At 48.1% G+C, this 22,793-nt stretch overlaps 1 protein-coding gene across 6 annotated transcripts in view; it reads right to left on the bottom strand.

The window, feature by feature from the left end:
- Positions 1-22,793, bottom strand: part of LOC134969512 (serine/threonine-protein kinase Nek11-like) — an 840,206-nt gene that overhangs the window by 479,162 nt on the left and 338,251 nt on the right. The window lies entirely within an intron of this gene.

Raw genomic sequence — 22,793 nt, 5'->3', positions numbered from 1 at the left:
GGTTTAGGGCAGGCATGTCCAAACTGCGGCCCTCCAGCTGTTGTGAAACTACATATCCCAGCATGCCCTGACACAGTTTTGCTGTCAGAGAATGCTAAAGCTGTGTCAGGGCATGCTGGGATGTGTAGTTTTTCAACAGCTGGAGGGCCGCAGTTTGGACATGCCTGGTTTAGGGGAATGGTTTAAGGTGGATGCTGAGGACGTTAGTCAATTTGTTATTTAGGGCCTGCCTCTTTTTCCTGGATTTCCCGTCCTCCATTCGATCTCCCTTAAGTTTTTTCTTTTCTTTTGCTTGTTGGGGTTTGTCAACCTACTTGTGGCGGGAAAGAACGGCAGTCCAGTGGCTATTGCGCTGCTTTATGGAGGTGCGCTCTTTTCCAATGCACTGGTCTAGTCTGACCTACTCTACTGGGTGTCAGGGGCACTGGCTGTCTGGCCGGCCCTATTATGGTGTATTTGGGGGGAGAGTTGGGGCCTCAACAGTTTTATTGGCGAATGGCCAATTGGATTACTTAAAGGCATGTCACGGACATGGAATCAGCGTGAAGACATAATGTCGCTGATATACTGGCCGTTCTATCTTTCTGCCACCATACTTATTTAAAGTGTTATAAAATAATTACGGTTGACCGATGTTAATGGCATTTCAGTTGTCTGTGTCATTATTTCTAGATAAGTTAGAATTTACTTATTAGCAAGTAAGGTTCAATGTGTGGGGATACACTCAGTCTCACACCTGCCCATAGGAAGTTTATTACATCATGTGTGAGCACAATTGCTGCCAGGCGTACTGTATATGGCTTGGGTGCTATAACACTGTTCCTCCGTTGTTCAATAGGTTGTTTGAATATTTAACACTAAATGCCAGGTTTACTTGCTCTGTAACACGTTCAGCTCTCGGCTTCAGCAGCTCCTCTGGGTCCAGCATGTCGACTCCATTTCCTTGTACTTTTCAAGGGTTGTTATATTTTCTCCATCCCTCGTCTGTTTTCCACTCACTTTCGTTCTCCCTTGTGTCAAATATACCTTAGTAAATATATGCAACTTGCACTGAATTCCCTGATACTGAATCTACAGCCAGGTAGACATGTGAAGATTTCTATTTGCCGAGTTAATCTTATTTATATGCATGACTGTTCGCACATCTCTCTTGCTGTATACTATTAGTGCCTTATAGTTTATATATTTCTTTTTATTTAGTTTTTTTTTATTATTTGTTTTAGAAAATACAACTTAAGAATGAGCCTGATGTTGCCTAAAGCACAGACTCCATAATATATCCCTGCAGAATCTATATTCTCCTGACAGTAGAACCTTAGAATTAACACATTGTGAAGCTGTAAAGAAATGGCCACAGTTGAGTGCTTTTAGCGCTCTTACTTCTTGATAGCAGAACATTTGGGGTTTTGGAGTCTCGCCCTAGTGTTCTCCTAACAGCACAGTAGATCTGCACATTTGCAATGCTTCAGTTGCCTTACTTTGAGAATAAAACATTGTAACGTCTATTGTAGACAGGGTGTGCACCCTCTGGTACTAAGGGGCATATTCAGGTTTATTAGCAAAACAGAAAAAGTACATTAATGGGCAAAACTAAGGGGCATATTCAGGTTTATTAGCAAAACAGAAAAAGTACATTAATGGGCAAAACCATGTGCAGTGCAGGAGGGGCAGATGTAACATGTGCAAAGAGTAGGATTTGGGTGGGGTGTGTTTAAACTGAAATCTAAATTGCAGTGTAAAAATAAAGCAGCCAGTATATACCCTGCACAGAAACAACATAACACACCCAAATCTAACTCTCTCTGCACATGTTACATCTCCCCCCCTGCAGTGCAACATGGTTTTGTCCATTAGTGTACTAGAAAAAAAGGATGATATAACAAATATCAAGGGAGCGCTAATTATATTAAAATAAATATAATTTATTAATTAAACCTTAAAAATATAACAATTAAAAACAGATCTCCAGACGCCTACAAGCACACGGCTACCTGGACACCCACATCGCGCTCACGGGCACAGGTGGAGCATAGCGCCGTAACATCAGAGAACAAATCCCTGCGCCTTCCCTCTGCCCATACTTGTGCAGTAATATACAACAAACTAACAGAGGAGGACACTATGGCCCTCATTCCGAGTTGTTCGCTCGGTAATTTTCTTCGCATCGCAGCGATTTTCCGCTAATTGCGCATGCGCAATGTTCGCACTGCGGCTGCGCCAAGTAAATTTGCTATGCAGTTAGGTATTTTACTCACGGCATTACAAGGTTTTTTCTTCGTTCTGGTGATCGTAATGTGATTGACAGGAAGTGGGTGTTTCTGGGCGGAAACTGGCCGTTTTATGGGTGTGTGCGAAAAAACGCTACCGTTTCTGGGAAAAACGCGGGAGTGGCTGGAGAACGGCGGAGTGTCTGGGCGAACGCTGGGTGTGTTTGTGACGTCAAACCAGGAACGACAAGCACTGAACTGATCGCACTGGAAGAGTAAGTCTCGAGCTACTTAGAAACTGCACAGAAAAATCTTTTCGCAATATTGCGAATACTTCGTTCGCAATTCTGCTAAGCTAAGATACACTCCCAGAGGGCGGCGGCTTAGCGTGTGTACTGCTGCGAAAAGCGGCTAGCGAGCGAACAACTCGGAATGAGGGCCTATATCGGCTCATATTGCAGTGAACACCGCATGACTTGCCGTTCAATCTTTAACATACTGCATCAAGGATACCAAAGGTGGTGAGCACAACATTGGGCACTCTCTGTCTGGATAAGACTATTATCTTAATAAGATTGACAATAATGTGTCATATATATCTCCCTACAAAGGACTAATATAAGGCACTGATCACCAATATATTATTAAATGCTATATCCAGTGACTCTAGCATCAGCTGTTTATATTAAATAGTAATTTAATATTGGTCATATGAGGTATATGTCAACCATTACATATGTTGTATTGTTTTTAATTGTTATATTTTTAAGGTTTAATTAATAAATTAAATTTATTTTAATATAATTATCGCTACCTTGATGTTTGTTATATCATCCTTTTTTATAGTACACTTGCTTTTGGCACTTCAGTGGTGCAATTTGGGAGCTGCTCACCAACAACGAATTCTATTTGACTGACATTGAGCAGGAAGGTGGCTTTTAAGCGCTAGGGATTTAATTGTGTTTGTCCATTAGTGTGCTTTTTTGGTTTGCTAACAAACCTGAATAACCCCCTATTAAATACTATTTACACCTGTGCACAACAGTGTTCGTGGTTTCAAGTAAGCACTATAATAAGCATCACATACCTGGTGCTGCCAAATACAGTGCAGTGAACTCAAGATCAGTAGTTCTCACACCAGAGACCTGATTATAATGCTCACCACCCTGTCCAGCGGGGACCCTTTTCTCCATACACAATGCTGCACAGGCTTTCTTCCATTCCAAGCAGAGATAATTCATGTCCCAATTTCCAGGGACTCGTCCACTTACAAGTCTCCATCCCATCCTCCAGGGACCTTTCCTAGGACTCCCTTCTAACCTTGCTTTCTGGAGACAGCTATATCCCCACTTCCCCTCACTATGGGGCACTTCTCAGGGATCATTTAACAGGGATCCTTACTCTCCTTTACTTATGGGTTACATTTCATTTGCTACATGGAGATATTCACCCTGTCCCACTCCAAATAACCTCTTTACTGAATCCCCCCACTCTTCTCACTGGCTTCTACTGTAGCATAGGTTTGGCCATCAACCATCGATGGTTTGAAGCTGATGGTCAATGGCTTAACCATCGATGGCAGGGCCCAGATTGTCCACAGTTTGCCTTTTGCTTTTGCAAACTATGGATGGTGTCCTGCAGATGGCTAGAAACCATTACTAACTAATGGCAGATGCCTTGATGGACAACCCTGTTGTGGAAACTTCTTTTTCCCTATTCTAGAGATGACCATCGACGGTTACCAACCATTGATGGTTTTGCCATCAATGGCTGCGATCCAATGAATCTCTGCAATTGATGGCAGAAATTTGCCGTTTTTTTTTCTTCTTAGCACCACCCTTATTTGCCACTTAGCCACTGCCCACTTTCCTGTTGCCTCTCTGTGACTGAAATCTGGGATGCCAATCGATGGTTTAAACCATCGATGGGTTTCTGTTGTTCCATGTGTAAATGCCATCAAAGTAAATCACTGATGGCACCACTGATGGAGACCATAGACAGTAGCCAGTCGGTGGCCATCCCTAGCCTATGACCTACCCAATGCTGGAATTAGGCACTTACGCGTTGCACTGGCGGGTTCTGCCCACTTGGTGAGGTGGCCAGTACGCATTAGTGAATGCGCATCATACCAGAGACCAGCACCCCACCAGCCTCCTCAAGCTCTCCAGGCCCACATCACCAGGCATCACCACTTACAGGCCTGATCACAGCTATAATACCTACATGGGTAAAATGCTGTAAGTAGCATTCCACCCATGCTGTGATCCCCTGCACCAGCATCACGAGGTAAACTTACTGTTTACATAGCGAGCGCTGACCTCCCGGACCCAACCCAAATAATCTACATTGCAAGTCTTTTATATACATAGTAATATTTCTATAGGTCTTGGTGACGTGGGTAATTGGTGGTAGGGTCCCACCAGATGAGACACCTGACTGGAAACCAGATAAGAGAGAGAGTGCGAATGCTTTATGCCTCTATGGCGTCACTAGTTCCCAATGGATTAACAGACTGCTGGGTGATTTCTGGCATGTGCCTGGGGTGAATAATCAGTATAGTACCTGGACCAATTACATTTCATTTCTATAACCTTAACGTTTAATTATCAGGGACAATCACAGGATTTACTGAGGGGGGTTTCTGATTTGCACACATACACATAACACACCACACACATTCACATTGAATACACACACACATTGCACAGCAAAGGCTCCAAGGCTCCGGCCAAATGCGTACGTTTTTTTAAAGCAGCAAACGTTTACCAGGCAAAACCAACCAGGTTTTGCCTTGTACACGTTTGCTGCTTTAAAAAAACGTACAAGTTCGGCTGGAGTCTCGGAGCCCCGTCCGTCTCATAAGCCATTACATCCGGCCCCACATATACATAGCTCACCACACACACATACATACATATCTTACCACACACACATAAAATAAGATTTTACTCACCGGTAAATCTATTTCTCGTAGTCCGTAGTGGATGCTGGGGACTCCGTAAGGACCATGGGGAATAGACGGGCTCCGCAGGAGACTGGGCACTCTAAAGAAAGATTTAGTACTACCTGGTGTGCACTGGCTCCTCCCTCTATGCCCCTCCTCCAGACCTCAGTTAAGGAAACTGTGCCCGGAAGAGCTGACATTACAAGGAAAGGATTTTGGAATCCAGGGTAAGACTCATACCAGCCACACCAATCACACCGTATAACTCGAGATAAACTTACCCAGTTAACAGTATGAACAACAAACAAGTATCACTCAACTGATGCCACATAACATAACCCTTTAGTAAGCAATAACTATATACACGTATTGCAGAAAGTCCGCACTTGGGACGGGCGCCCAGCGTCCACTACGGACTACGAGAAATAGATTTACCGGTGAGTAAAATCTTATTTTCTCTAACGTCCTAGTGGATGCTGGGGACTCCGTAAGGACCATGGGGATTATACCAAAGCTCCCAAACGGGCGGGAGAGTGCGGATGACTCTGCAGCACCGAATGGGCAAACTCAAGGTCCTCCTCAGCCAGGGTATCAAACTTGTAGAACTTTGCAAATGTGTTCGAACCCGACCAAGTAGCAGCTCGGCAAAGCTGTAATGCCGAGACCCCTCGGGCAGCCGCCCAAGAAGAGCCCACCTTTCTTGTGGAATGGGCTTTCACTGATTTTGGATGCGGCAATCCAGCCGCAGAATGAGCCTGCTGAATCGTGCCACAGATCCAGCGAGCAATAGTTTGCTTTGAAGCAGGAGCACCCAGCTTGTTGGATGCATACAGGACAAACAGCGAGTCAGTCTTCCTGACTCCAGTCGTTCTGGTCACATAAATCTTCAAAGCCCGGACTACGTCAAGCAACTTGGAATCCTCCAAGTCACAATAGGTTGGTTCAAATGAAAGGGTGACACCACCTTTGGCAGAAATTGCGGACGAGTCCGCAATTCTGCCCTATCCATATGGAAAACCAGATAGGGGCTTTTACATGACAAAGCCGCCAATTCTGACACACGCCTAGCCGAAGCTAAGGCCAACAGCATGACCACTTTCCACGTGAGATGCTTTAGCTCCACGGTCTTAAGTGGCTCACACCAGTGGGATTTCAGGAAACTCAACACCACGTTAAGATCCCAAGGTGTCACTGGTGGCACAAAAGGGGGCTGAATATGCAACACTCCCTTAACAAACGTCTGAACCTCAGGCAGTGAAGCCAGTTCTTTTTGGTAGAAAATGGATAGGGCCGAAATCTGGACCTTTATGGACCCTAATTTTAGGCCCATAGTCACTCCTGACTGTAGGAAGTGCAGGAATCGACCCAGCTGGAATTCCTCTGTAGGGGCCTTCCTGGCCTCACACAAGCAACATATTTTCACCATATACGGTGATAATGCTTTGCTGTCACGTCCTTCCTAGCCTTTATCAGAGTAGGAATAACTTCATCCGGAATGCCTTTTTCCGCTAGGATCTGGCGTTCAACCGCCATGCCGTTAAACGCAGCCGCGGTAAGTCTTGGAACAGACAGGGCCCTTGTTGTAACAGGTCCTGTCTGAGAGGCAGAGGCCATGGGTCCTCTGTGAGCATTTCTTGCAATTCCGGGTACCAAGTCCTTCTTGGTCAATCCGGAACAATGAGTATTGTTCTCACTCCTCTTTTTCTTACAATTCTCAGCACCCTTGGTGTGAGAGGAAGAGGAGGAAACACGTAGACCGACTGGAACACCCACGGTGTTACTAGTGCGTCCACAGCTATCGCCTGAGGGTCCCTTGACCTGGCGCAAAACCTTTTTAGCTTTTTGTTGAGACGGGACGCCATCATGTCCACCTGTGGCAGTTCCCATCGATTTGCAATCTGCGTGAAGACTTCTTGATGAAGTCCCCACTCTCCCGGGTGGAGGTCGTGCCTGCTGAGGAAGTCTGCTTCCCAGTTGTCCACTCCCGGAATGAACACTGCTGACAGTGCTAGTATGTGATTCTCCGCCCAACGAAGAATCCTGGTGACTTCTGCCATTGCCACCCTGCTTCTTGTGCCGCCCTGACGGTTTAGATGGGCCACTGCAGTGATGTTGTCTGACTGAATCAGCACTGGTTGATTTCGAAGCAGAGGCTCCGCTTGACTCAGGGCGTTGTATATGGCCCTTAGTTCCAGGATATTGATGTGCAGACAAGTCTCCTGACTTGACCACAGCCCCTGGAAGTTTCTTCCTTGAGTGACTGCCCCCCATCCTCGGAGGCTTGCATCCGTGGTCACCAGGACCCAGTCCTGTATGCCGAACCTGCGGCCCTCGAGGAGGTGAGCACTTTGCAGCCACCACAGAAGAGACACCCTGGCCCTGGGGGACAGGGTGATCAGCCGATGCATCTGAAGATGCGATCCGGACCACTTGTCCAACAGATCCCACTGAAAGATCCTCGCATGGAACCTGCCAAAGGGAATGGCTTCGTATGACGCCACCATCTTTCCCAGGACTCGCGTGCAGTGATGCACCGATACCTGTTTTGGTTTTAGGAGGCCTCTGACCAGAGTCACAAGCTCCTGAGCCTTCTCCTCCGGGAGAAACACCTTTTTCTTGTTTGTGTCCAGAATCATGCCCAAGAAGGGCAGACGCGTCGTAGGAATCAGCTGCGACTTTGGAATATTCAGAATCCAGCCGCGCTGTAGCAACACTTCCTGAGAGAGTGCTACGCTGATCAGCAACCGCTCCCTGGACCTCGCCTTTATGAGGAGATCGTCCAAGTATGGGATAATTGTAACCCCTTGCTTCCGAAGGAGCACCATCATTTCCGCCATCACCTTGGTAAATATTCTCGGTGCCGTGGACAGGCCAAACGGCAACGTCTGGAATTGGTAATGACAGTCCTGTACCACAAACCTGAGGTACTCCTGATGAGGTGGATAAATGGGGACATGTAAGTACGCATCCTTGATGTCCAGAGACACCATAAAATCCCCTTCCTCCAGGCTTGCAATGACCGCCCTGAGCGATTCCATCTTGAACTTGAATTTCTTCAGATAAATATTCAGAGATTTTAAATGCAAAATGGGTCTGACCGAACCGTCCGGTTTCGGTACCACAAACATGGTGGAATAGTAACCCCCTCCCTGTTGAAGGAGGGGAACCTTCACTACCACCTGCTGGAGATATAGCTTGTGAATTGCTGCCAACACTTCCTCCCTTTCCCTGGGGGAAGCTGGCAAGGCCGATTTTAGGTAACGGTGAGGGGGCGTCACCTCGAATTCCAGCTTGTATCCTTGAGACACAATTTGTATAGCCCAAGGATCCACCCGTGAGCGAACCCACTGGTGGCTGAAATTTCGGAGATGCGCCCCCACCGCTCCTGGCTCCGCCTGTGGAGCCCCAGCGTCATGCGGTGGATTTAGTGGAAGCCGGGGAGGACTTTTGTTCCTGGGAACTAGCTGCATGGTGCAGCTTTTTTCCTCTACCCCTGCCTCTGGCAAGAAATGATGCACCTCTGACTTTCTTGCTTTTCTGTGAACGAAAGGACTGCATTTGGTAATACGGTGCTTTCTTTGGCTGTGAGGGAATATATGGCAAGAAATTTGACTTCCCAGCCGTAGCCGTGGAAACTAGGTCCAAGAGACCGTCCCCAAACAATTCCTCACCCTTATAAGGCAACACCTCCATGTGTTTTTTAGAGTCGGCATCACCTGTCCATTGCCGAGTCCATAAGACCCTTCTGGCAGAAATCGACATTGCGTTTATTCTAGAGCCCAGCAGGCAACTGTCCCTCTGGGCATCCCGCATATATAGGACAGCGTCTTTGATATGTCCTAGGGTCAGTAAAATAGTCTCCCTGTCCAGGGTATCTAACTCCTCAGACAGAGTATCCGTCCATGCTGCTACAGCACTACACATCCAGGCCGCAGCAATTGCTGGCCTCAGAAGAGTACCAGAATGTGTATAAACAGACTTTAGGATACCTTCCTGCTTCCTATCCGCAGGATCCTTTAGGGCGGCCGTATCCTGTGACGGCAGGGCCACCTTCTTAGATAAGCGCGTCAACGCTTTGTCTACCCTAGGGGAGGATTCCCAGCGTAACCTATCCGTTGGCGGGAAAGGATACGCCATAAGTAATCTTTTGGAAATCAGTACTTTCCTATCAGGGGAATCCCACGCTTTTTCACATAACTCATTTAATTCATGTGAAGGGGGAAGAGTCACTTCTTGCTTTTTCTCCCCAAACATATAAACCCTCTTGTCAGGGACAGGGTTTTCCTCAGATATGTGCAATACATCCTTCATTGCTATAATCATGTATCGGATGGCTTTAGTCATTTTAGGCTGCAACTTTGCCTCATCGTCATCGACACTGGAGTCAGAATCCGTGTCGACATCTGTGTCAACCAACTGGGATAGTGGGCGCTTTTGAGACCCTGACGGCCTCTGAGCTGTAGAATCAGACACGGGTTGAGACCCTGACTGATTATCCAACCTTTTATGCAAGGAGCTTATGTTATCATTTACCACCTTCCACATATCCATCCAATCAGGTGTCGGCGCCGTCGGCGGCGACACCACATTCACTTGCACTTGTTCTGCCTCCACGTAACCGTCCTCGTCAAACATGTCGACACAAACGTACCGACACACCGCACACACACAGGGAATGCTCTAATTGAGGACAGGACCCCACAAGGCCTTTTGGGGAGACAGAGAGAGAGTATGCCAGCACACACCCCAGCGCTATATAACCCAGGGATTACACAGTAATTTAGTGTTTACCCAGTAGCTGCTGTTTATGATAATTTGCGCCTAAATTTATGTGCCCCCCCTCTCTTTTTACCCTTTTTCTACCTTGATACTGCAGGGGAGAGCCTGGGGAGCTTCCTCTCAGCGGAGCTGTGAAGATAAAATGGCGACGGTTAGTGCTGTGGGTAAGTGTGGGCGCAATGGCGCACAGCTGCAGTGCTGTGCGCATCCTCATGTGAAGACAGGAGTCTTCTGCCGCCGATTTCGATGTCTTCTTGCTTCTGCCGGCTTCTGACTTCTGGCTCTGCGAGGGGGACGGCGGCGCGGCTCCGGGAACGGACGACCAAGGTTAAGATCCTGTGTTCGAACCCTCTGGAGCTAATGGTGTCCAGTAGCCTAAGAAGCGCAACCTAGCCGCAGTTAGTAGGTTTGCTTCTCTCCCCTCAGTCCCACGTAGCAGAGAGTCTGTTGCCAGCAGAAGCTCTCTGAAAATAAAAAAACCTAACTAAAATACTTTCTCTGACGTCGTAAGTGGATGCTGGGACTCCGTAAGGACCATGGGGATTAGCGGCTCCGCAGGAGACTGGGCACAACTAAAGAAAGCTTTAGGACTACCTGGTGTGCACTGGCTCCTCCCACTAAGACCCTCCTCCAGACCTCAGTTAGATTCTTGTGCCCGGCTGAGCTGGATGCACACTAGGGGCTCTCCTGAGCTCCTAGAAAGAAAGTATATTTAGGTTTTTTATTTTACAGTGAGATCTGCTGGCAACAGACTCACTGCAGCGAGGGACTAAGGGGAGAAGAAGCGAACCTACCTAACAGGTGGTAGTTTGGGCTTCTTAGGCTACTGGACACCATTAGCTCCAGAGGGATCGGCAGGACCCGACCTTGGTGTTCGTTCCCGGAGCCGCGCCGCCGTCCCCCTTACAGAGCCAGAAGCATGAAGAGTCCGGAAAATCGGCGGCAGAAGACTTCGGTCTTCACCAAGGTAGCGCACAGCACTGCAGCTGTGCGCCATTGCTCCTCATGTACACCTCACACTCCGGTCACTGATGGGTGCAGGGCGCTGGGGGGGGTGCGCCCTGAGGGCAATATAAGACACCTTGGCTGGCAAATCATCACAATATATAGTCCCAGGGCTATATATGTGATAAATTACCCCTGCCAGAATCCATAAAAAAGCGGGAGAAAAGTCAGCCGAAAAAGGGGCGGGGCTTCTCCCTCAGCACACTGGCGCCATTTTTTCTTCACAGTGCAGCTGGAAGACGGCTCCCCAGGCTCTCCCCTGTAGTTTTCAGGCTCAAAGGGTTAAAAAGAGAGGGGGGGCACTAAATTTAGGCGCAATATATGTATACAAGCAGCTATTGGGGGGAAAATCACTCAGTTATAGTGTTAATCCCTGCATTATATAGCGCTCTGGTGTGTGCTCGCATACTCTCTCTCTGTCTCTCCAAAGGACTTTGTGGGGTCCTGTCCTCAGTCAGAGCATTCCCTGTGTGTGTGCGGTGTGTCGGTACGGCTGTGTCGACATGTTGGATGAGGAAGGTTACGTGGAGGCGGAGCAGAGGCCGATAAATGGGATGTCGCCCCCTGTGGGGCCGACACTAGAGTGGATGGATAGGTAGAAGGTATTAACCGACAATGTCAACTCCTTACATAAAAGGCTGGATGACGTAACAGCTGTGGGACAGCCGGCTTCTCAGACCGCGCCTGCCCAGGCGTCTCAAAGGCCATCAGGGGCTCAAAAAACGCCCGTTACCTCAGATGGCAGACACAGATGTCGACACGGAGTCTGACTCCAGTGTCGACGAGGTTGAGACATATACACAATCCACTAGGAACATCCGTTACATGATCTCGGCAACGAAAAATGTGTTACGCATTTCTGACATGAACCCAAGTACCACATAAAAGGGGTTTTATTTATTGGGGAGAAAAAGCAGCCAGTGTTTTGTTCCCCCATCAGATGAATGAATGAAGTGTGTAAAGAAGCGTGGGTTCCCCCGATAAGAAACTGGTAATTTCTAAAAAGTTACTGATGGCGTACCCTTTCCCGCCAGAGGATAGGTCACGTTGGGAGATATCCCTTAGGGTGGATAAGGCGCTCACACGTTTGTCAAAAAGGTGGCACTGCCGTCTTAGGATACGGCCACCTTGAAGGAGCCTGCTGATAAAAAGCAGGAGGCTATCCTGAAGTCTGTATATACACACTCAGGTTATATACTGAGACCTGCAATTGCCTCAGCATAAATAGTGCTGCTGCTGCGTGGTCTGATACCCTGTCAGATAATATTAATACTCTAAGACAGGGATAATATTTTGCTAACATAGAGCATATTAAAGACGTCGTCTTATATATAAAGGATGCACAGAGGGATATTTGCCGGCTGGCATCCAGAATTAATGCAATGTCCATTCTGCCAGGAGGGTATTAGAATTGAAACCCGGCAGTGGACAGGTGATGCTGCCTGTAAAAGGCACATGGAGATTCTGCCTTATAAGGGTGAGGAATTGTTTGGGGATGGTCTCTGGGACCTCGTATCCACAGCAACAGCTGGGAAGAAATTTTTTTACCTCAGGTTTCCTCACAGCCTAAGAAAGCACCGTATTTTCAGGTACAGTCCTTACGGCTTCAGAAAAGCAAGCGGGTCAAAGGCGCTTCCTTTCTGCACAGAAACAAGGGAAGAAGGAAAAAGCTGCACCAGCAGCCAGTTCCCAGGATCAAAAATCTTCCCCCGCTTCCTCTGAGTCCACCGCAAGACGCTGGGGCTCCACAGGTGGAGACAGGTGCGGTAGGGGGCGCGTCTCGGGAACTTCAGGGACCAGTGGGCTTGCCCACAGGTGGATCCCTAGGTTCTGCAAATAGTATCACAGGAATACAGGCTGGAGTTCGAGGCGACTCCCCCTCGCCGTTACCTCACATCAGCCTTGCCTGCTGCCCTCGGAGAAAGGTAGTACTGGCGGCAATTCACAAGCTGTACTTCCAGCAGGTGAAATCAAGGTACCCCTCCTTCAACAAGGCCGGGGTTACTATTCCAAAATGTTGTGGTACCGAAACCAGACGGTTCGGTGAGACCCATTCTAAAATTGAAAGCCTTGAACACTTATATACGAAGGTTCAAGTTCAAAATGGAATCGCTCAGGGCGATTATTGCAAGCCTGGAGAATTTCATGGTATCACTGGACATCAAGGATGCTTACCTGCATGTCCCTATTAACCCTCTTCACCAGGAGTACCTCAAAATTGTGGTACAGGATTGTCATTACCAATTCCAAGACGTTGCCGTTGGTCTGTCCCCGGCACCGAGGTATTTACCAAGGTAATGGCCGAAATAATTGTCCCGTACTTGGACGATCTCCTTATAAAGGCGAGGTCCAGGGAGCAGTTGTTCGTCGGATTAGCACTATCTCGGGAAGTGCTACAACAGCACGGCTGGATTCTGAATATTCCAAAGTCGCAGCTGGTTCCTACGACGCGTCTACTGTTCCTGGGTATGGTTCAGAACAGGATAAAAAGGGTTTCTCCCGGAGGAGAAGTCCAAGGAGTTGTCGTCTCTAGACAGAGACCTCCTAATACGTATACAGGTGTCGGTGCATCAATGCACGTGAGCCCTGGGAAAGATGGTAGCTTCTTACGAAGAAATTCCATTCGCCAGGTCCCATGCAAGGATTTTCCAGTGGGATCTGTTGGACAAGTGGTCCGGGTCGCATCTTCAGATGCATCGGCGGATAACCCTGTCTCCAAGGGCCAGGGTGTCGCTGTTGTGGTGGCTGCAGAGTGCTCATCTTCTAGGGGGCCGCAGATTCGGCATACAGGACTGGGTCCTGGTGACCATGGATGCCAGCCTTCGAGGCTGGGGGGCAGTCACACAGGGAAGAAACTTCCAAGGCTATGGAAAAGTCAGGAGACTTCCCTACACATAAATATTCTGGAACTAAGGGCCATTTACAATGCCCTAAGTCAGGCTAGTCCCCTGCTTCAACACGGGCCGGTGCTGATCCAGTCAGACAACATCACGGCGGTCGCTCATGTAAACCGACAGGGCGGCACAAGAAGCAGGATGGCGATGGCAGAAGCCACAAGGATTCTCCGGTGGGCGGAAAATCATGTGTTAGCACTGTCAGCAGTGTTCATTCCCGGAGTGGACAACTGAGAAGCAGACTTTTCTCAGAAGACACGACCTCCACCCGGGAGAGTGGGGACTTCATCCAGAAGTCTTCCAAATGATTGTAGACCGTTGGGAAAGGCCACAGGTGGACATGATGGCGTCCCGCCTCAAATAAAAGTTACAAAGATATTGCGCCAGGTCAAGGACCCTCAGGCGATAGCTGTGGACGCTCTGGTAACACCGTGGGTGTACCAGTCGGTGTATGTGTTCCCTTCTCTGCCTCTCTTACCCAGGGTAATGAGAATAATAAGAAGGAGAGGAGTAAGAACTATACTCATTGTTCCGGGTTGGCCAAGAAGAGCTTGGTAACCAGAACTCCAAGAAATGATCTCAGAGGACCCATGGCCTCTGCCGCTCAGACAGGACCTGCAGCAGCAGGGGGCCTGTCTGTTCCAAGACGTACCGCGGCTGCGTTTGACGGCAGGGCGGTTGAACGCCGGATCCTGAAGGAAAAGGGAATTCCGAAGGAAGTTATCCCTACGCTATTTAAAGCTAGGAAAGAAGTGAACGCAAACCATTATCACCGCATATGGCGGAAATATGTTGCGTACTGTGAGGCCAGGAAGGCCCCAATGGAGAAATTTCAGCTAGGTCGATTTCTGCACTTCCTACAGTCAGAGGTGACTATGGGCCTAAAATTGGGTTCCATTAAGGTCCAGATTTCGGCTCTATCGATTTTCTTCCAAAATTGAACTGGCTTCACTGCCTGAAGTTCAGACTTTTGTTAAGGGAGTGCTGCATAGTCAGCCCCCGTTTGTGCCTCCAGTGGCACCGTGGGATCTCAACGTGGTGTTGGATTTCCTGAAGTCGCATTGGGTTGAGCCACTTAAATCCGTAGAGCTATAATACCTCACGTGGAAAGTGGTCATTCTGTGGGCCTTGGCGTCGGCCAGGCGGGTATCAGAATTGGCGGCTTTGTCATACAAAAGCCCTTATCTGTATTTTATATGGATAAGGCGGAATTGAGGACTCGTTCCCAATTCCTTCCTAAGGTGGTATCAGTTTTTCATGTGAACCAACCTATTGTGGTGCTTGCGGCTACTTGGGACTTGGAGGATTCCAAGTTACTGGACGTAGTCAGGGCCCTGAAAAGTATATGTTTCCAGGACAGCTGGAGTCAGGAAAACTGACTCGCTATTTCTCCTGTATGCACCCAACAAGCTGGGTGCTCCTGCTTCTAAGCAGACGATTGCTCGCTGGATCTGTAGCACGATTCAACTTGCACATTCTGCTGCTGGACTGCCGCACCCTAAATCTGTAAAAGCCCATTCCACGAGGAAAGTGGGCTCTTCTTGGGCGGCTGCCTGAGGGGTCTCGGCTTTACAACTTTGCCGAGCTGTTACTTGGTCGGGTTAAAACATTTTTGTAAGAGTCTACAAGTTTGATACCCTGGCTGAGGAGGACCTAGAGTTTGCTCATTCGGTGCTGCAGAGTCATCCGCACTCTCCCGCCCGTTTGGGAGCTTTGGTATAATCCCCATGGTCCTTACGGAGTCCCAGCATCCACTTAGGACGTCAGAGAAAATAAGATTTTACTCACCGGTAAATCTATTTCTCGTAGTCCGTAGTGGATGCTGGGCGCCCATCCCAAGTGCGGATTGTCTGCAATACTTGTTTATAGTTATTGCCTAACTAAAGGGTTATTGTTGAGCCATCTGTTGAGAGGCTCAGTTATATTTCATACTGTTAACTGGGTATAGTATCACGAGTTATACGGTGTGATTGGTGTGGCTGGTGTGAGTCTTACCCGGGATTCAAAATCCTTCCTTATTGTGTCAGCTCTTCCGGGCACAGTATCCTAACTGAGGTCTGGAGGAGGGTCTTAGTGGGAGGAGCCAGTGCACACCAGGTAGTCCTAAAGCTTTCTTTAGTTGTGCCCAGTCTCCTGCGGAGCCGCTAATCCCCATGGTCCTTACGGAGTCCCAGCATCCACTACGGACTACGAGAAATAGATTTACCGGTGAGTAAAATCTTATTTTCTTATTAGCAAGCTCAGGAGAGCTCACTAAAAGCACCCAGCTCTGGCCGGGCACAGATTCTAACTGAGGTCTGGAGGAGGGGCATAGAGGGAGGAGCCAGTGCACACCAGGTAGTACTAAATCTTTCTTTAGAGTGCCCAGTCTCCTGTGGAGCCCGTCTATTCCCCATGGTCCTTACGGAGTCCCCAGTATCCACTAGGACGTTAGAGAAATACTGTATATAGTACAGCACACACACACACACACACACTCTACATACATACATACACACACAAACATACAACCACAATAGCATAACTAGGGCTGAGAGGAGGAGAATGGCAGCCCCCTGTAATTCAGAATGCGAGGACGAAGGAGCAGCTGTGGGATGAGCATGCACAGAACTACCCAGCTCTCCCGTCCGCGATATTCCGCAGAGAGCTCTGGCGATTAAGCCTCTCTGTTCTGGTCACGGTTGATATCGCTGTTTATTTTGAGACGGAGACACAGCTGTCTACGTCTCTGGAAAAAAGAATTTGGTTCATCAAGAAGGGGGGGGGGGGTGTTTCTAGGTACTCAGAACCCCCCCCCCGCACCGTGTGCCACTGATTTTCTGTTCATATAATGTAGCAGTGTATGCTCTTGTGTGAGCTTCCTGTTATAAACTACAGTGCTGCCTTTATATACCATCTTGTGCACTGTGTAATACCTATTTCTATATTCCCAGAGCAATTGTGAAACTTTGTGGAGCCTTTAGAAGTGATATATGAAATATTAGCAAAGAGCCCACGCTGAGTAGAGTCACGGCCATCATCCTTCAGGTTATCATTAAGCAGGCCAAGCAATTGATGAGGAAAGGTTCAGTAACACATTGTAGTCGTAGGGCTGATGGCTTTCTTCTATATGAAGGCCATGTTTCTCATGACACATCATAGCAACAGGCATAATGGGGTATCAAGTCATGCCAGGTAGAGTTAAAGAGATCTGCTCTTGATTTGACATCACATCTCTATGCATCCTGTTGTCTGACAGATCATGAATGACATTTATATATGGAACTGAGGATTCAGAAACCACAGTCAGGTACTTATTTCATATATCACCAAACTGGACAAATAATGACTCGAGATTAACACAATAACTGTATGATAACTAGGAGCAAATTGGGAAAGCATACCTCGTAGAGACAATGCTGTGGTTATTAGAGATGAGCGCCGGAAATTTTTCGGGTTTTGGTTTTGGGTTCGGTTCCGCGGCTGTGTTTTGGGTTCGACCGCGTTTTGGCAAAACCTAACCGAATTTTTTTTGTCGGATTTGGGTGTGTTTTGGATTCGGGTGTTTTTTTCCAAAAAACCTAAAAAACAGCTTAAATCATAGAATTTGGGGGTCATTTTGATCCCAAAGTATTATTAACCTCAAAAACCATCATTTCCACTCATTTTCAGTCTATTCTGAATACCTCACACCTCACAATATTATTTTTAGTCCTAAAATTTGCACCGAGGTCGCTGGATGACTAAGCTAAGCGACCCTAGTGGCCGACACAAACACCTGGCCCATCTAGGAGTGGCACTGCAGTGTCACGCAGGATGTCCCTTCCAAAAAAACCTCCCCAAACAGCACATGACGCAAAGAAAAAAAGAGGCGCAATGAGGTAGCTGTGTGAGTAAGATAAGCGACCCTAGTGGCCGACACAAACACCGGGCCCATCTAGGAGTGGCACTGCAGTGTCACGCAGGATGTCCCTTCCAAAAAACCCTCCCCAAACAGCACATGACGCAAAGAAAAAAAGAGGCGCAATGAGGTAGCTGTGTGAGTAAGATAAGCGACCCTAGTGGCCGACACAAACACCGGGCCCATCTAGGAGTGGCACTGCAGTGTCACGCAGGATGTCCCTTCCAAAAAACCCTCCCCAAACAGCACATGACGCAAAGAAAAAAAGAGGCGCAATGAGGTAGCTGTGTGAGTAAGATAAGCGACCCTAGTGGCCGACACAAACACCGGGCCCATCTAGGAGTGGCACTGCAGTGTCACGCAGGATGTCCCTTCCAAAAAACCCTCCCCAAACAGCACATGACGCAAAGAAAAAAAGAGGCGCAATGAGGTAGCTGTGTGAGTAAGATAAGCGACCCTAGTGGCCGACACAAACACCGGGCCCATCTAGGAGTGGCACTGCAGTGTCACGCAGGATGTCCCTTCCAAAAAACCCTCCCCAAACAGCACATGACGCAAAGAAAAAAAGAGGCGCAATGAGGTAGCTGTGTGAGTAAGATAAGCGACCCTAGTGGCCGACACAAACACCGGGCCCATCTAGGAGTGGCACTGCAGTGTCACGCAGGATGGCCCTTCCAAAAAACACTCCCCAAACAGCACATGACGCAAAGAAAAATTAAAGAAAAAAGAGGTGCAAGATGGAATTGTCCTTGGGCCCTCCCACCCACCCTTATGTTGTATAAACAGGACATGCACACTTTAACCAACCCATCATTTCAGTGACAGGGTCTGCCACACGACTGTGACTGATATGACGGGTTGGTTTGGACCCCCACCAAAAAAGAAGCAATTAATCTCTCCTTGCACAAACTGGCTCTACAGAGGCAAGATGTCCACCTCATCATCATCCTCCGATATATCACCGTGTACATCCCCCTCCTCACAGATTATCAATTCGTCCCCACTGGAATCCACCATCTCAGCTCCCTGTGTACTTTGTGGAGGCAATTGCTGCTGGTCAATGTCTCCGCGGAGGAATTGATTATAATTCATTTTAATGAACATCATCTTCTCCACATTTTCTGGATGTAACCTCGTACGCCGATTGCTGACAAGGTGAGCGGCGGCACTAAACACTCTTTCGGAGTACACACTTGTGGGAGGGCAACTTAGGTAGAATAAAGCCAGTTTGTGCAAGGGCCTCCAAATTGCCTCTTTTTCCTGCCAGTATAAGTACGGACTGTGTGACGTGCCTACTTGGATGCGGTCACTCATATAATCCTCCACCATTCTTTCAATGGGGAGAGAATCATATGCAGTGACAGTAGACGACATGTCCGTAATCGTTGTCAGGTCCTTCAGTCCGGACCAGATGTCAGCATCAGCAGTCGCTCCAGACTGCCCTGCATCACCGCCAGCGGGTGGGCTCGGAATTCTGAGCCTTTTCCTCGCACCCCCAGTTGCGGGAGAATGTGAAGGAGGAGATGTTGACAGGTCGCGTTCCGCTTGACTTGACAATTTTCTCACCAGCAGGTCTTTCAACCCCAGCAGACTTGTGTCTGCCGGAAAGAGAGATCCAAGGTAGGCTTTAAATCTAGGATCGAGCACGGTGGCCAAAATGTAGTGCTCTGATTTCAACAGATTGACCACCCGTGAATCCTTGTTAAGCGAATTAAGGGCTCCATCCACAAGTCCCACATGCCTAGCGGAATCGCTCCGTGTTAGCTCCTCCTTTAATGTCTCCAGCTTCTTCTGCAAAAGCCTGATGAGGGGAATGACCTGACTCAGGCTGGCAGTGTCTGAACTGACTTCACGTGTGGCAAGTTCAAAGGGCATCAGAACCTTGCACAACGTTGAAATCATTCTCCACTGCGCTTGAGACAGGTGCATTCCACCTCCTATATCGTGCTCAATTGTATAGGCTTGAATGGCCTTTTGCTGCTCCTCCAACCTCTGAAGCATATAGAGGGTTGAATTCCACCTCGTTACCACTTCTTGCTTCAGATGATGGCAGGGCAGGTTCAGTAGTTTTTGGTGGTGCTCCAGTCTTCTGTACGTGGTGCCTGTACGCCGAAAGTGTCCCGCAATTCTTCTGGCCACCGACAGCATCTCTTGCACGCCCCTGTCGTTTTTTAAAAAATTCTGCACCACCAAATTCAAGGTATGTGCAAAACATGGGACGTGCTGGAATTTGCCCATATTTAATGCACACACAATATTGCTGGCGTTGTCCGATGCCACAAATCCACAGGAGAGTCCAATTGGGGTAAGCCATTCCGCGATGATCTTCCTCAGTTGCCGTAAGAGGTTTTCAGCTGTGTGCGTATTCTGGAAACCGGTGATACAAAGCGTAGCCTGCCTAGGAAAGAGTTGGCGTTTGCGAGATGCTGCTACTGGTGCCGCCGCTGCTGTTCTTGCGGCGGGAGTCCATACATCTACCCAGTGGGCTGTCACAGTCATATAGTCCTGACCCTGCCCTGCTCCACTTGTCCACATGTCCGTGGTTAAGTGGACATTGGGTACAACTGCATTTTTTAGGACACTGGTGAGTCTTTTTCTGACGTCCGTGTACATTCTCGGTATCGCCTGCCTAGAGAAGTGGAACCTAGATGGTATTTGGTAACGGGGGCACACTGCCTCAATAAATTGTCTAGTTCCCTGTGAACTAACGGCGGATACCGGACGCACGTCTAACACCAACATAGTTGTCAAGGCCTCAGTTATCCGCTTTGCAGCAGGATGACTGCTGTGATATTTCATCTTCCTCGCAAAGGACTGTTGAACAGTCAATTGCTTACTGGAAGTAGTACGAGTGGGCTTACGACTTCCCCTCTGGGATGACCATCGACTCCCAGCAGCAACAACAGCAGCGCCAGCAGCAGTAGGCGTTACACGCAAGGATGCATCGGAGGAATCCCAGGCAGGAGAGGAATCATCAGAATTGCCAGTGACATGGCCTGCAGGACTATTGGCATTCCTGGGGAAGGAGGAAATTGACACTGAGGGAGTTGGTGGGGTGGTTTGCGTGAGCTTGGTTACAAGAGGAAGGGATTTACTGGTCAGTGGACTGCTTCCGCTGTCGCCCAAAGTTTTTGAACTTGTCACTGACTTATTATGAATGCGCTGCAGGTGACGTATAAGGGAGGATGTTCCGAGGTGGTTAACGTCCTTACCCCTACTTATTACAGCTTGACAAAGGCAACACACGGCTTGACACCTGTTGTCCGCATTTCTGTTGAAATACTTCCACACCGAAGAGCTGATTTTTTTGGTATTTTCACCAGGCATGTCAACGGCCATATTCCTCCCACGGACAACAGGTGTCTCCCCGGGTGCCTGACTTAAACAAACCACCTCACCATCAGAATCCTCCTGGTCAATTTCCTCCCCAGCGCCAGCAACACCCATATCCTCCTCATCCTGGTGTACTTCAACACTGACATCTTCAATCTGACTATCAGGAACTGGACTGCGGGTGCTCCTTCCAGCACTTGCAGGGGGCGTGCAAATGGTGGAAGGCACATGCTCTTCACGTCCAGTGTTGGGAAGGTCAGGCATCGCAACCGACACAATTGGACTCTCCTTGTGGATTTGGGATTTCGAAGAACGCACAGTTCTTTGCGGTGCTACTGCTTTTGCCAGCTTGAGTCTTTTCATTTTTCTAGCGAGAGGCTGAGTGCTTCCATCCTCATGTGAAGCTGAACCACTAGCCATGAACATAGGCCAGGGCCTCAGCCGTTCCTTGCCACTCCGTGTGGTAAATGGCATATTGGCAAGTTTACGCTTCTCCTCCGACAATTTTATTTTAGGTTTTGGAGTCCTTTTTTTACTGATATTTGGTGTTTTGGATTTGACATGCTCTGTACTATGACATTGGGCATCGGCCTTGGCAGACGACGTTGCTGGCATTTCATCGTCTCGGCCATGACTAGTGGCAGCAGCTTCAGCACGAGGTGGAAGTGGATCTTGATCTTTCCCTAATTTTGGAACCTCAACATTTTTGTTCTCCATATTTTAATAGGCACAACTAAAAGGCACCTCAGGTAAACAATGGAGATGGATGGATACTAGTATACAATTATGGATGGACTGCCGAGTGCCGACACAGAGGTAGCTACAGCCGTGGACTACCGTACTGTGTCTGCTGCTAATATAGACTGGATGATAATGAGATGTAGTATGTATAAAGAAGAAAGAAAAAAAAAACCACGGGTAGGTGGTATACCATTATGGATGGACTGCCGAGTGCCGACACAGAGGTAGCTACAGCCGTGGACTACCGTACTGTGTCTGCTGCTAATATAGACTGGATGATAATGAGATGTAGTATGTATAAAGAAGAAAGAAAAAAAAAACACGGGTAGGTGGTATACAATTATGGATGGACTGCCGAGTGCCGACACAGAGGTAGCTACAGCCGTGGACTACCGTACTGTGTCTGCTGCTAATATAGACTGGTTGATAATGAGATGTAGTATGTATAAAGAAGAAAGAAAAAAAAAACCACGGGTAGGTGGTATACAATTATGGATGGACTGCCGAGTGCCGACACAGAGGTAGCTACAGCCGTGGACTACCGTACTGTGTCTGCTGCTAATATAGACTGGATGATAATGAGATGTAGTATGTATAAAGAAGAAAGAAAAAAAAACCACGGGTAGGTGGTATACAATTATGGATGGACTGCCGAGTGCCGACACAGAGGTAGCTACAGCCGTGGACTACCGTACTGTGTCTGCTGCTAATATAGACTGGATGATAATGAGATGTAGTATGTATAAAGAAGAAAGAAAAAAAAACCACGGGTAGGTGGTATACAATTATGGATGGACTGCCGAGTGCCGACACAGAGGTAGCTACAGCCGTGGACTACCGTACTGTGTCTGCTGCTAATATAGACTGGTTGATAATGAGATGTAGTATGTATAAAGAAGAAAGAAAAAAAAACCACGGGTAGGTGGTATACAATTATGGATGGACTGCCGAGTGCCGACACAGAGGTAGCTACAGCCGTGGACTACCGTACTGTGTCTGCTGCTAATATA

Source organism: Pseudophryne corroboree, chromosome 11 (assembly GCF_028390025.1).
Source record: "Pseudophryne corroboree isolate aPseCor3 chromosome 11, aPseCor3.hap2, whole genome shotgun sequence".
NCBI classification, from domain to species: Eukaryota; Metazoa; Chordata; class Amphibia; order Anura; family Myobatrachidae; genus Pseudophryne; species Pseudophryne corroboree.
Note: the sequence above shows the minus strand (reverse complement) of the source record. Positions and strands in the feature narration are given on the sequence as shown.